The sequence below is a fragment of the Polypterus senegalus genome, chromosome 2, assembly GCF_016835505.1.
Source record: "Polypterus senegalus isolate Bchr_013 chromosome 2, ASM1683550v1, whole genome shotgun sequence".
Taxonomy (NCBI): domain Eukaryota; kingdom Metazoa; phylum Chordata; class Cladistia; order Polypteriformes; family Polypteridae; genus Polypterus; species Polypterus senegalus.
Window position 1 is genome coordinate 100,304,895 of NC_053155.1, and position 12,196 is coordinate 100,317,090.

A 12,196-nucleotide genomic window follows, 5' to 3' on the forward strand; every position below is an offset into this window, starting at 1 on the left:
TGACGCCTGTGGTGGGTGGTATAATGCCCTCTTTTTAGTGGACCGCTCATCGTGGTAGTATATAATCGGAGACGTGGCCCTCGACATATCACAGACAGCTTTGGTTTCTACAGAAGATATTGCCAACGACACCACCGCCACCCCTGTCACAGCCTGTGACCTAATCTAACCGAGGTGACTGGCAAGCAAAGACATGGATATGAAGAGGGAGAAAGGAGGGAATGACAAACGCATTTGCAAGGTGGGTGGGGGGGACGGTGGTGCTAGCTTGAAATGTCAAAGCAAACGCAAAGGGTTCGTCACAAGGACGTCATGATTTTTAGGGTGTTGGGGCTGAGTGAACAAGGTGGGAATAAGCAGTGTAATAGTGTCATGGCAGTCTTGTATGCTAAAGGCAGGTTCAGTGGCTATAGACAACTGGCTGGCACGTTCCTGACAAGACTGCCTGACCTCAGTAGTAACAACTGGAAGGCAGAGCTCACCCAGAGGAACGTTCTGAAACTGAATTGTCAAGAAGGTAGGGACTGTAACGGCTGTCACAATGCCGTATGGATTGTGAAATATCCCAGCAACATTTTAGTAGTGTATAGAGAAGGTCCTGTCCAGTGGTCCCTGAATCAGGTGTATGGAGAACATGCAAGGCTTGTGACCGTTCCTAATTCTGAGTATCAAAACCTTTACGCGTATGTCCTGAGCCACACCCTTACTAACGTAAGCTACCCCAGGGAGATGTTCACGTTGTTCCTGCTGACTCGGATGAAGAGTTGGAGGTGAAGGAATGACTTTAACCTGAGAAATTCAGCATTACTGGGGCTAATCTTTGAGGACTTGCACCTTGCCCCTTATTTCAATACCACCTGCAGTTCTCTGCACTGCTTCAGTCACCAGGGTTGCCATCTTGAGTGGCTCTCAAAGTCATTTAGGCAGCTGTCAGGCCAGCTCCTACCCCATTTAAGGTGCCTATACAAGCTGATTAAAGTTGTCCCGGAACATCTAGATGGTAAACAAGTGGCCGCATAGTGCAGCCAAGTCCTAAAGCAGGAGCAGTGTAATTACCGTGTGACATGCAAGGAACATCTGCCTGTGGTGTACTAGGCAACGACCGCTGATAGCGCAAGGCCTGGGCCTACCTGACATGCCTTTGACGAAGCAGAAACGTAAGTGAGCACCCTGACCCAAAGTCCCATGGGTGGAAATGTCGTTTTGAGGCCTTGCATATCACCAACAGGCCAGGGTGAAGAGTACTGCTTTCTTTGAGGACAGGGATGCAGACTTCCAGAAACACTGGCTGTGGATGATCTGGGCAGAGATTCATTGTTTTTGTAACAGCACAATCCATAACAATATTGGTAAGCATGGTGGCGACAACTGCATGGGGTTTACAGAAACCGGGAATGCATAATGACCGGAACCGAGTCTGCCAATATTCAGATCGGCTTCCTGCTGTTAGTGCCTCATGGCTCATGAAATCAGCAAAGGCCTTACCTTCAAAACTAGGCCTCGAAAACTCTGAGGAGGCCTGTAAAGATAAAGCAGGCCTGGCCCTAAACTCAAGGCGCAGGTTTGCAGCTCACATACACATAAAATCGAGTGCCAAAGAGTAAACAGTCCTTTTTAAAACAATAATAAAGTCTATGAAAAAAAGGAAACTATGAGTTTTAAAAAAAAAAGAGTCAAAAGTATAGAAAAATGCCTATCTTGGAGAGGCAACATCAAACTAAATTGTAAACCAAGAGCAGAGCAGAAAGTCGACAATCCAGAAAATTGAAGACCTAAACTGTATGGCACTTACAAGTCCTGATGTGAGAAATCAAAAAGACACGAACAGCACAAGTAAAGGGAGCTACTGCGTCAGCCTGGGACTGGGGCCTCTGAAGTCTTTATAAAGGCAGAGGGTGGTCTCCACAGTCCTGTGTCAAAAGCGGGGGGCACCCCCTTAGGATCAATATACAACAAACACAGAGAGAAAAAAACGATTAATAAACAAGGCAATGTCAATTCAAGAAGTTTCTAACACAAGGAGAAAAAAAAATAAACTACATTCATTAACATAAAACACAAAGGATTCTACTAAATGTCATAACATTACCACACTACATTCAAGGCACAAACCCTGGCCACACCAGGAGGAAATCTTGGATTTCCAAGGGAGCTGCAGGAATTGGACCTGAGGCTGGGTGGGCCATCAGAATGCACTGCCCCATGAGGGGGGCACCTTAACTCTACTAACAGATTGTGTTTAATGTGCTCTTCAATAAGGACACCGTGGCTCTGATGGAAGCGGGTTAAGTTAAGGGTACATTTCTTAAAACATTCTTCTTCATTCAGAGAGCCACAGATACAGTGGGTACAGAAAGTATTCAGACCCCTTCAATTTTTCATTCTTTGTTATATTGCAGCCATTTGCTAAAATCATTTAGTTTTTTCCTCATTAATATACACACAGCACCCCATATTGACAGACAAAAAAAAGAATTTTTGAAATTGTTGCAGATTTATTAAAAAAGAAAAACTGAAATATCACATGGTCCTAAGTATTCAGACCCTTTGCTCAGTATTTAGTAGAAGCACCCTTTTGAGCTAATACAGCCATGAGTCTTCTTGGGAAAGATGCAACAAGTTTTTTACACCTGGATTTGGGGATCCTCTCCCATTCCTACTTGCAGATCCTCTCCAGTTATGTCAGGTTGGATGGTAAACATTGGTGGGCAGCCATTTTTAGGTCTCTCCAGAGATGCTCAATTGGGTTTAAGTCAGGGCTCTGGCTGGGCCATTCAAGAACAGTCACAGAGTTGTTGTGAAGCCACTCCTTCGTTATTTTAGCTGTGTGCTTAGGGTCATTGTCTTGTTGGAAGGTAAACCTTCAGCCCAGTCTGAGGTCCTTAGCACTCTGGAGAAGGTTTTTGTCCTGGATATCCCTGTACTTGGCCGCATTCATCTTTCCCTTGATTGCAACCAGTTGTCCAGTCCCTGCAGCTGAAAAACACCCCCACAGCATGATGCTGCCACCGCCATGCTTCACTGTGGGGACTGTATTGGACAAGTGATGAGCAGTGCCTGGTTGTCTCCACACATAACACTTAGAATTAAGGCCAAAAAGTTCTATCTTGGTCTCATCAGACCAGAGAAACTTATTTCTCACCATCCCAGAATCCTTCAGGTGTCTTTTAGCAAACTCCAAGAAAGAACTTTTTTGTGTGTGTATATATGTGTATATATATATATATGTGTGTGTGTGTGTGTGTGTATATATATATATATATATATATATATATATATATATATATATATATATATATATATATATATATATATGACAACCAGGCACTGCTCATCACTTGTCCAATACAGTCTGTGGGGGTGTTTTTCAGCTGCAGGGAGAAGACGACAGGTTGCAATCGATGGAAAGATGAATGTGGCCAAGTACAGGGATATCCTGGACAAAAACCTTCTCCAGAGTGCTAAGGACCTCAGACTGGGCCGAAGGTTTACCTTCCAACAAGACAATGACCCTAAGCACACAGCTAAAATAATGAAGGAGTGGCTTCACAACAACTATGTGACTGTTATTGAATGGCCCAGCCAAAGCCCTGACTTAAACTCAATTGAGCATCTCTGGAGAGACATAAAAATGGCTGTCCACCAACGTTTACCATCCAACCCGACAGAACTGGAGAGGATCTGCAAGGAGGAATGGCAGAGGATCCCCAAATCCAGGTGTGAAAAACTTGTTGCATCTTTCCCAAGAAGACTCATGGCTGTATTAGCTCAAAAGGGTGCTTCTACTAAATACTGAGCAAAGGGTCTGAATACTTAGGACCATGTGATATTTCAGTTTTTCATTTTTAATAAATCTGCAACAATTTCAAAAATTCTTTTTTTTGTCTGCCAATATGGGGTGCTGTGTGTACATTAATGAGGGAAAAAATTAAATGATTTTAGCAAATGGCTGCAATATAATAAAGAATGAAAAATTGAAGGGGTCTGAATACTTTCCGTACCCACTGTATGTGTGGACCTCCAGATGAGCGCCTCGTCAAACCGACACACAGTTTATTACATGGGGTCCACAGCACATTATTACAGGAGCCTGCACTTCTTGAAATAAAATGATTCTCTCGTTATCCATTCTTTATTTGGCACTTGTTACAGTATGGGCAGGAGCAGCAGAAGTGACCAAGTACTGTCTCGGGTGCCCCATGCTCAAACTCCATTCTATGCATTTCCTTCTCCCACTTAGTCCCGTTGAACATCATGCGGGGCACCAGGCGGCATGGGGTGAGGTCGATGACTTGGCACACTGAAGTACCACTCGACATACACTTTGGAGATTTCAGAGTCGCCTGCCTGGCTTTGGGTTGTGGGAGGAAAGCCTGGCACTTCTATGCCACAATATCAGCGTGTATTACAGCGAATTCAGGGAGTGTGGCACTCGAGGACCCTGCTTTGAAAGACAGGTGGCAGGCATTGCAGCCTCTTGACATAAGGCGATCGCTCTGCGCTTTCTAATTTACGTTTTCTGAGTGTTTGGTGTCCGGCAGAGGGACGTAGAGAGCTGAACTGCTTTGTGGAGTTTTGGAAGGGGGCGGGGGTGTCGCGTCTGTGTGAAGTAAAGCTATAGGAAGAAGGAGGAGGAGGAGAAGGGGGGCGTTTTGGCGTTCCACGGTGACGTCAAATTAAACACGAGCCGGCGCTATTCAAATTTCAGATGATGCGGACTGCAGAGCGATCCGAGATTTACCAGCAGTGTATTTTCACTTCGGCTCCTAATTATTATGTTCCTTTGATTATAGACCGTCACTTTTAATTTGTATTTCAAACAAGCAGGTAAGTCACCGGTTCTTTTTCACTTTTGTGATTATTATAATTAGTTTACAGGTTTTTGGTGGTTTTAATTAGAACGATTGCGAACACGTTACGGTTTTTGGTACATTGAGGACAGAGACCGGCATGCAGTCCCCGAAGCGACGTGTCCGAGCGCGGTGCGGGGGCTGCCGGCAGGGCAGGGAAGCGCGGAGGGTCTGCCTGTTGATGATCCCTTTGTGTGTGGGGACTGGGGTCTGCCAGGAAAGAACAAGACTTGCGTGTTGGACTGGCTATCTTAGGCGAGTTGAGTTACGCTGTACACGAGGGAGGAAGAAACCGAAAAAAAAAGAAAAGTTCGTTCGGTCGTGCCGATTTTCTCTCCGGTCCCCCTCGAGTCTTCTCTCCCGATTTTCGGACCCTCCACTCCCCCCACCTCCAGTCAGACCTCGTGTGCCTCGCTGGCATTTCACAGGAAAATGGGGGAGGGTATCGGGGGTCCACTGTAATTTCAGCCTTTACTTCTCACCTACTGTAACGACTCCTCAAATTTTATGTCTCTGAAGTGTCCCGCGGCTAAACGGGTTAACATAAAATGGGCTCTTTGTGTCTCATTTGTCGGAGCTCCAACTTTAGGAGGACGGCTGCCTGGACCTTAAACGGAGCGCCGACCTGTGCGACGTGTTCACTTGTGAGCATTTTGAAAAACGAAATCGCCGCATCTGATTTTTAACACCGTCTGAACGGGTGCAGTGATGTCACCCTTGACGGTGCGGCGAGATCCACTGCGATCCATTCAACATTTCGTTAGTTTTCATTTAAACTTCGATCACGGAGCCGGGGCGTCCCCAGCTGCGCATTGACTGTGCTTACTGTACGATAGATTCTGAAAACCCGCATTCTGTTTGCTTTGGCGCATCGAGCACAACGTATGAGGAGGTTTGGAGCTCGAGCCTTGGGGGTCTCAGTCGCAATACAGAAGTCATTCGAATATAAACTGGGCAGCGTAGATATAAAGAGGAGATAAAATGAAATCAAACAATGGGGAGAACGTGCAAACGGCACACAGCCAGTCACAGGGGGTGGTGCGCCTCCATTTCCTCTTCATATTTAAATTCGCTCATTTGCATATCGCCTGCCTGACTGATGTCTCGTAATTTCAGTAGTTAAGCACGGCCCGCTCTGGGAATGTGCATCATAGTGCAGTACTTTGTAATGGTGCACCACTAGAATATACCTCAACAGCAAAGGGACACGTGACCTGAACACTTTCTTCTTCTTTCGGCTGCTCCCGTTTGGGTTGCCACAGTGGATCATCTTCTTCCATTATCTTCCTGTCCTCCTCCATCTTGCTCTGTCACACCGGTCACCTGCATGTCCTCTCTCACCACATCCATAAACCTTCTCTTAGGTCTTCACAGAATCACTGAGAGTTCAATTTCACTCTTTTCCACTAGCAGGGCTTTTGTGGTCCCTTCAGGTTCAAGATATCCTTAGACTTTGGATTTTCAGTGCACTGAAATAAGAAGTGGAAGTGGCCCCCATTGAATCATTCCTGACACTAGCACGGTAGCTCTGGACACGTGGCATGTTCCCTCAATTCTCACCTTGTAGCATTGGCTTGTTCTTGTATTTAGGTGGGTTTGGGACAAACAAAAATGAAAAATGTGTGCCATGTGTGTCTCACTGGGATGGGTCCTTTGGAAGCAAGGCGGAGTGGTGGCTCTGAGGTTAGTTAGGGATCTGCACTGGCAATCGGAAGGCTGCCGGTTTGAATCCCGTAAATGCCAAAAAGGGACTGCTCTGTTGGGCCCTTAACCTGCAATTGTTGAACGCTTAGTGAGAAAAGCACAATAAGAATGCAAAGAATTATTATTATAAGCTTGTCATTTCTGTGCAGTCTGCGACGTGCATTTGGAAGGGTGGTGTGAATAAAGTGAGAAAGTTTTAATTGGGGGGGACTGTGGGAATGAAAAGAGATGTGGAAGTGATGAACATCCTCCAATCCACATCACACAGATGAGGTCTTCAGAGGAAATGTGTAACTGTGTTCTTAACATTCTCTTTACAATTAAGGGTTTCCTTCCGTTCCTCTAACTGTCAACAGTTGAAATCCTTGTGCTGCCATCATGACGTGAAGGTCACTGGTAATTTGAATTGTGCCACGTGTTCTGATATCTCGCAGAGATATATACAGCAGAGCCTTTCTGGTTGACTCTCAGTATTTAAAGTTTGATTTCAGAATTGAACAACAGATAAAACCCCTCACCCTCCCCAGGGTTCTCAGTCTGCCACCTTGTGGCTTTCTGACTCTGGTTTCCTTGTCATTCTTTGACATGTGGAGCTTCTGTCTTGTGGCCTTTGTGTAAATGTTTTATGTGTGCGGCATACTACATGATCAGTGACGAGAAAATGAGCGCAATGAGTGAGTGCGACACGAATGGGGAGACTGCAATGTCTGCCGCATACACAGAGTGCTGTTCAGGCTGCCTGGGAGCTCGGATGGCCCCTTCACAGCTCATGTAATGCATACAACTGGCCGGCAGTGGGTTGCTTCAGCTGGGCGGTGGACATGTGACAATGGAGAATGTGAATCAGACCCAAGCACTCACTCGCTCACTCTGGGCAGCGTTTTATTTTATTTCATGAACAATTGGGAAGAGGCAGAGAAAAGAACACCACGTTTGTTCCCATGGTGACTTCATGAGAGGAGTCTCGTTTGAAAGCTGTCCAAATTACAAATAAATCAATTAGCGTTCTGTGTCATCCGGATTACATGGCTGAAGAATGGCTGGCCACTGGCACTGTAATGCCATTCATGCTGCAACTGGCACCGATTCAAAACTGGGCAGAGCTTGTCATGCCCATCTGGCACCTACGCAGACTGTTGTGTGCATGGCACTGGTGTGAACTTGGTATTTCTTCTCTTGGAGTGACATTTCTAATGTCAGTCCAAAAAGACTTTCACCCTGTACGTCTGTCCAATGCCCATGCCATCCCTGTCTACTGTGGCTCTTTAGTGCTGAATTTCCCAGGTTGGTCCAGCCTCTTCACCAGCATATCTAATGTCCGTCTCCATTTCTGACCCCACCTTCGTGTGTCACATTTGCTCGGCTCCTGGCCATAATTCTCCTCTCTTCCAGGGGGTCACAGATTTGGCTCCTGTTGCCCGTTATATTAAGGGGTCCTGCCTTGTCCCCCGTGTTCCATTTCTCGTTCATTTAATTGTGTTATGTAACAGCTGGTCATGTGAGGTACTTGAGGGTCTCATTCCTTCCCCTGTGACGCCCAAGTGCTGTCTCACTTGAAGTTACTTAGCGTTTGTGTGACCCTTAACTTGCCACTGCTTGTGCTCTAAAAAAAATACAAGGAATGTTCCAGTTAAAGGGTGGCATTCACTTTGGACAGTCGCCACGTACGGTGGAAGTTGTTTCCTTTGTCTTTTGGAGCGTGCACAGTTCACAGATGAGACAGAAGGAAAAACCTTGAGGTTCCTGGTGAGTGGGGTGGCTTAGTTTGCAATGGACAGCTGCTTTAAGACCCCAAGATTAGCCAAAAGAGCCCACTATGATACACACGGGTGTCTTTATTTTTTTTTTCAAACAAACAAAAGTTTTTGTGCTCACTGCTTGTTTATCTCAATGCACAACAACTAATGTGTCGTGTGATTGCCGTTGCAGACAAAGGTCCTTTGTGATTTTGTGCTGCTGACCTCAATGCAGAATGAGCGAAGACGAAAAGGCAACTGACTGTGGGGTCTTTATCAGGCTCTGGTCATTAAAGGTCACTTGCTTGGAGGTTTTCTGGACCTTGGCTGCCTCCTTCCTGCAGTGCTCTGTGAGTTAACATGGAAGGAGAACTTCATTCACTTGCCCCGATTAGCCTTGACTGTCCAGTCCAGACTGAGGCTTCTCAAAATGACAGTCAAATTCAAAAAGGTTGCACCCTGAAAAATGACAAGAAATTGGATAAAAGATGGATTTGCAAATAAACGAGGACGGTGTAAACATATCCCTTAGGAAGAATGAAGCGAGCTGCCGAAAGCTTCTTTTAATGGCTCGGGATGTGTTTTAGAAGAAGGCCTTTAAACGTGCGATAAGCTGGAGGGCTTCAAGATGTCCTCGCTTGTCAGCTGATGTGCTGAGAGGAATGTGCATCTGCTACTGTATTTGTTGTAAATTATGATGCAGCCCCGTGGCACACTGGGTAGTAGTGCTGCGGCCTGTCCACTCCATCAGGCTGGTCTCTGTCAATGTGGTGTCTACACATTCCATCCACATCCAAGTTCCTTTTCCTCACAGTGTGTAGGATTGCAGTGCGTCTAACTGCAACATGCAGAAGGTGTGACATGGGTCATGCAGTGCCAATAACGTCACAGAATGGCCACCTCGTCAGTCACAAAATGTCCTCTTAGTCAGATCCCCCACATAGTGTACGTGGGCAATTACCGTTATGTGAATGACCACACTAGGTAAGCGGGCCGCACTCTTGTGGCTGAATTGACTGGTGAATGAAAATTGTTGGTAGGTGTTTGCATTGATGTCCTGTGGTGGATTCTGTGTCCATCCTAGTTCTGCCTTGTTTCCAGTGTGGGAAGCACCAAGATGAAGAATCGGTGACTGAGGCAGGTCGCTTGTATTACTGTGGGAATTTCCGGAGGACCCACTTGGGACGTGAGACCTTTCCAGTTCCTAATGTTCACATGAATTTCTAGGGAGAGATGTTAAGGTTATTGTTGATCTGACATTCAGTAAGTAAAAAGCAAAATAAACCTTTAAGACATGAAGCACATTTCTCCAAACCACAGAAAAGCCGTGACATTTCTGGATACGGTGTTTTTTATTATTTTATTTTTTTAACAGTGTATTTACTGGATGAGGCGAGAAGTTGCTGTTATGTCACAGATTGGCTCATTTCAGCAGCTTTGTTTCATCTGAACTGTTCCACCGGGAAAGACCACTTCTAAGGGCGTTCATGCAAAATTTCCCACTGAGAAACTCCTGCTGACCATCTGTCAAATAGCACAGTGACCGTCAGTTCATATTACAGAGCACTCAGCTCACGTCACTGGGTAAGCGTCAAGCTAGAGAGTCAGAACTTTGTGTGTTTCAAGGGGGTGTTTTAGTTTTTTACAAGAGCTTGAGAAACATAGAAATATAATCAACAACAACCCCCACAGATACTGTACACACAAGATTTGCAAGAAACTTAAACATGGCTAAAGATAAAGTAGCCACAGTGGTGGATTATAAAGGTGTATTGACTTACTGTATGTGAAAGGGGTTAATGTGTCACGGAGAGGATGTGCAGCATTGTTTATGATGTCATCAGTCAAATCGCAGTTTCCCACAGTGTGTCTTAAAGGTTTCACCTTGAAATCTTGCTAGTCGCAGACTTTCGCCATAAAAAAGACCTCTCACAAAATTGACACGACCACAAAAATTCCTTACTGCTGGCGGTACAATTATGTGTCTTCTAGGAGGTGTCACAAAGCAGATTCCATTTGTGTACCGGCTCAAAGTCATGAAGCCTTGTTTCTCGCCTGAAAGACATGGGTGTGACAGCAGCTCCATTGTCTCACCAGCTACTCGGAACTCTTTGAAGGCTGGTTGGCCTGGTAAGTTCCCAGTGAGTTTAGAGTGTTTCCACACCTACTGTGTCTTTAGTGTTGTTAATCGATGACTTTATTCGCTGCACTGTCCTTTATTTACAATGGCAGTACTTATTCTAAGAAACTTCACGCTTGCAGGCCAAGGTTTACAACAAAGTAGGCAAGAGTAGTGGACCCCCTTTGGGATGCTTGAGGGTTGCTTGCATTAGTACAGTTATGGCTATCGTGCTTTTGTGTTGGGTATCACACCTGCAACTAGCTGGCAGTAACAGAAGTGAAGACTGGCTCTGCGTGGCGCATCAGTTACATGATGATTTCCCTCAAGCCATATGCTATTGTGTAGAACTTATCAGAACAGTTATTGTGCCAGGGGGCTGCAGCACTCGATCACATCTGTGTTTGATCCCTGTGATCACTTGCAGTGGTCTTAATAATTCATTCCCATATTTAGACCCAATGGATCAGTGATTAATTCAGCACAAGTTTCAAGAAGTATCAATAGGCAGAAAATTGATAAAACGGGTATATGACTTTAAAAATGTACTGCATGTTTTTCAGATTTGTGTCGCAGTGGTTGTGGTGGGACTGCTGCAGCATTGCGTTGAGCAGAAAGGGAGGACGTTTCACGGGGCATTTTTTTGTAGCTGATTTTTCGGTTTTGTTCAGAGCAGAAGCCGTCAGTTGGTCACTGAAGTTATGACGATTCCTACAAATCTGCACAATTAACCCCTTTTATAAAGTAATATACGAGCTGGGGAGCACAGCAGAAGATGGAGTGGGGCTGTGTCTCCCCTTTTTGCTGTCTGTGTGGCATTTGCCTGTTCTCCCTACATCCTCAAGGGTGTGCATATTAAGTTGATGGGCAGTTTCAAACTGACCATGGGCGCATGTGTAAATCCTGTGATAGACTGGTGCCCTTGCACCCAAGTGTTGCCAGAAGAAGCTCCAGCTCCAGCTAAATGCATTTAATAAACTCAAGAGATAGTGCACAAGGTCAGCCTCTCATTGGAACAACATAGTGTGGCATTTTGGGGCCAATGCCAAGCGGACATGAAGGGTTGTCCTATCTGGTCATTGTGCTAGTGGTGCCAGTTGTGGAAGGAGGCAGAAATGTTTTTTTTGTAATCTAATGTTAAAATCTGGAGCCTGACTGGCATTCCCTGACAGGCATGAGCAGCTGTGGCTTCACAGAAGCCTCATACTTGGCAAAATGTTCTGTAACCTCTCTTTTAAAATGCAGCTTTGTCCTTGTAATGATACACAATTGCTGTCAGTGGCAGAAAGTGGGTGGCAGCATGAGCGTGCACGTGAGTTGTGTATGATGGGTCAAACCAGGTCTATTTTTATGCTGCTCTCCTGCAGGAAATCCTACGAAGAATGAGGAACATGTCCAGTCCTTGGACGTCTCAAGGTCAGGGGTGGGCAGTCAGTAGCTCTTGTGCTGTCCTAGAAGGACTTTGTTATAAGATGTGTGTGTGTAATGCTTTTGTGCTGCTCAGTGCCAGATGTCCTAGCATCACATTCACCAACACTTAAGTGCAGAAACTAAAGCAGACAAATCGGGTGTAGCACTAAAGAAAAAAGGGGCATTCAGTTCAAGATATTATTATTATTAAGCATAAGCAATCAATATATTCATTACAGGGAAAACACATTATTGGAGGTATCACATGAAAAAGGAGTTTAACTTACAGGTGCACCAGTCACAAAATTTATTTCATATGTGAAGGGGAACAGTCTCAAAACACTGAAATCCTATACCAAACCACTTCTACCCAAGGC

The 12,196-nt window shown here is 45.3% G+C and overlaps 1 protein-coding gene across 2 annotated transcripts in view; it reads left to right on the forward strand.

Annotated features, from left to right (window-relative positions):
* Positions 1-4,700: 4,700 nt before the first annotated feature.
* The window catches only part of relt (RELT TNF receptor), a 41,184-nt gene continuing 33,688 nt past the window's right edge, over positions 4,701-12,196 (forward strand). For both annotated transcript variants that reach the window (XM_039744254.1, XM_039744257.1), the window contains exon 1: positions 4,701-4,827. The gene's annotated coding sequence lies outside the window, so the exon portion shown is untranslated. The remainder of the gene's footprint in view (positions 4,828-12,196) is intronic.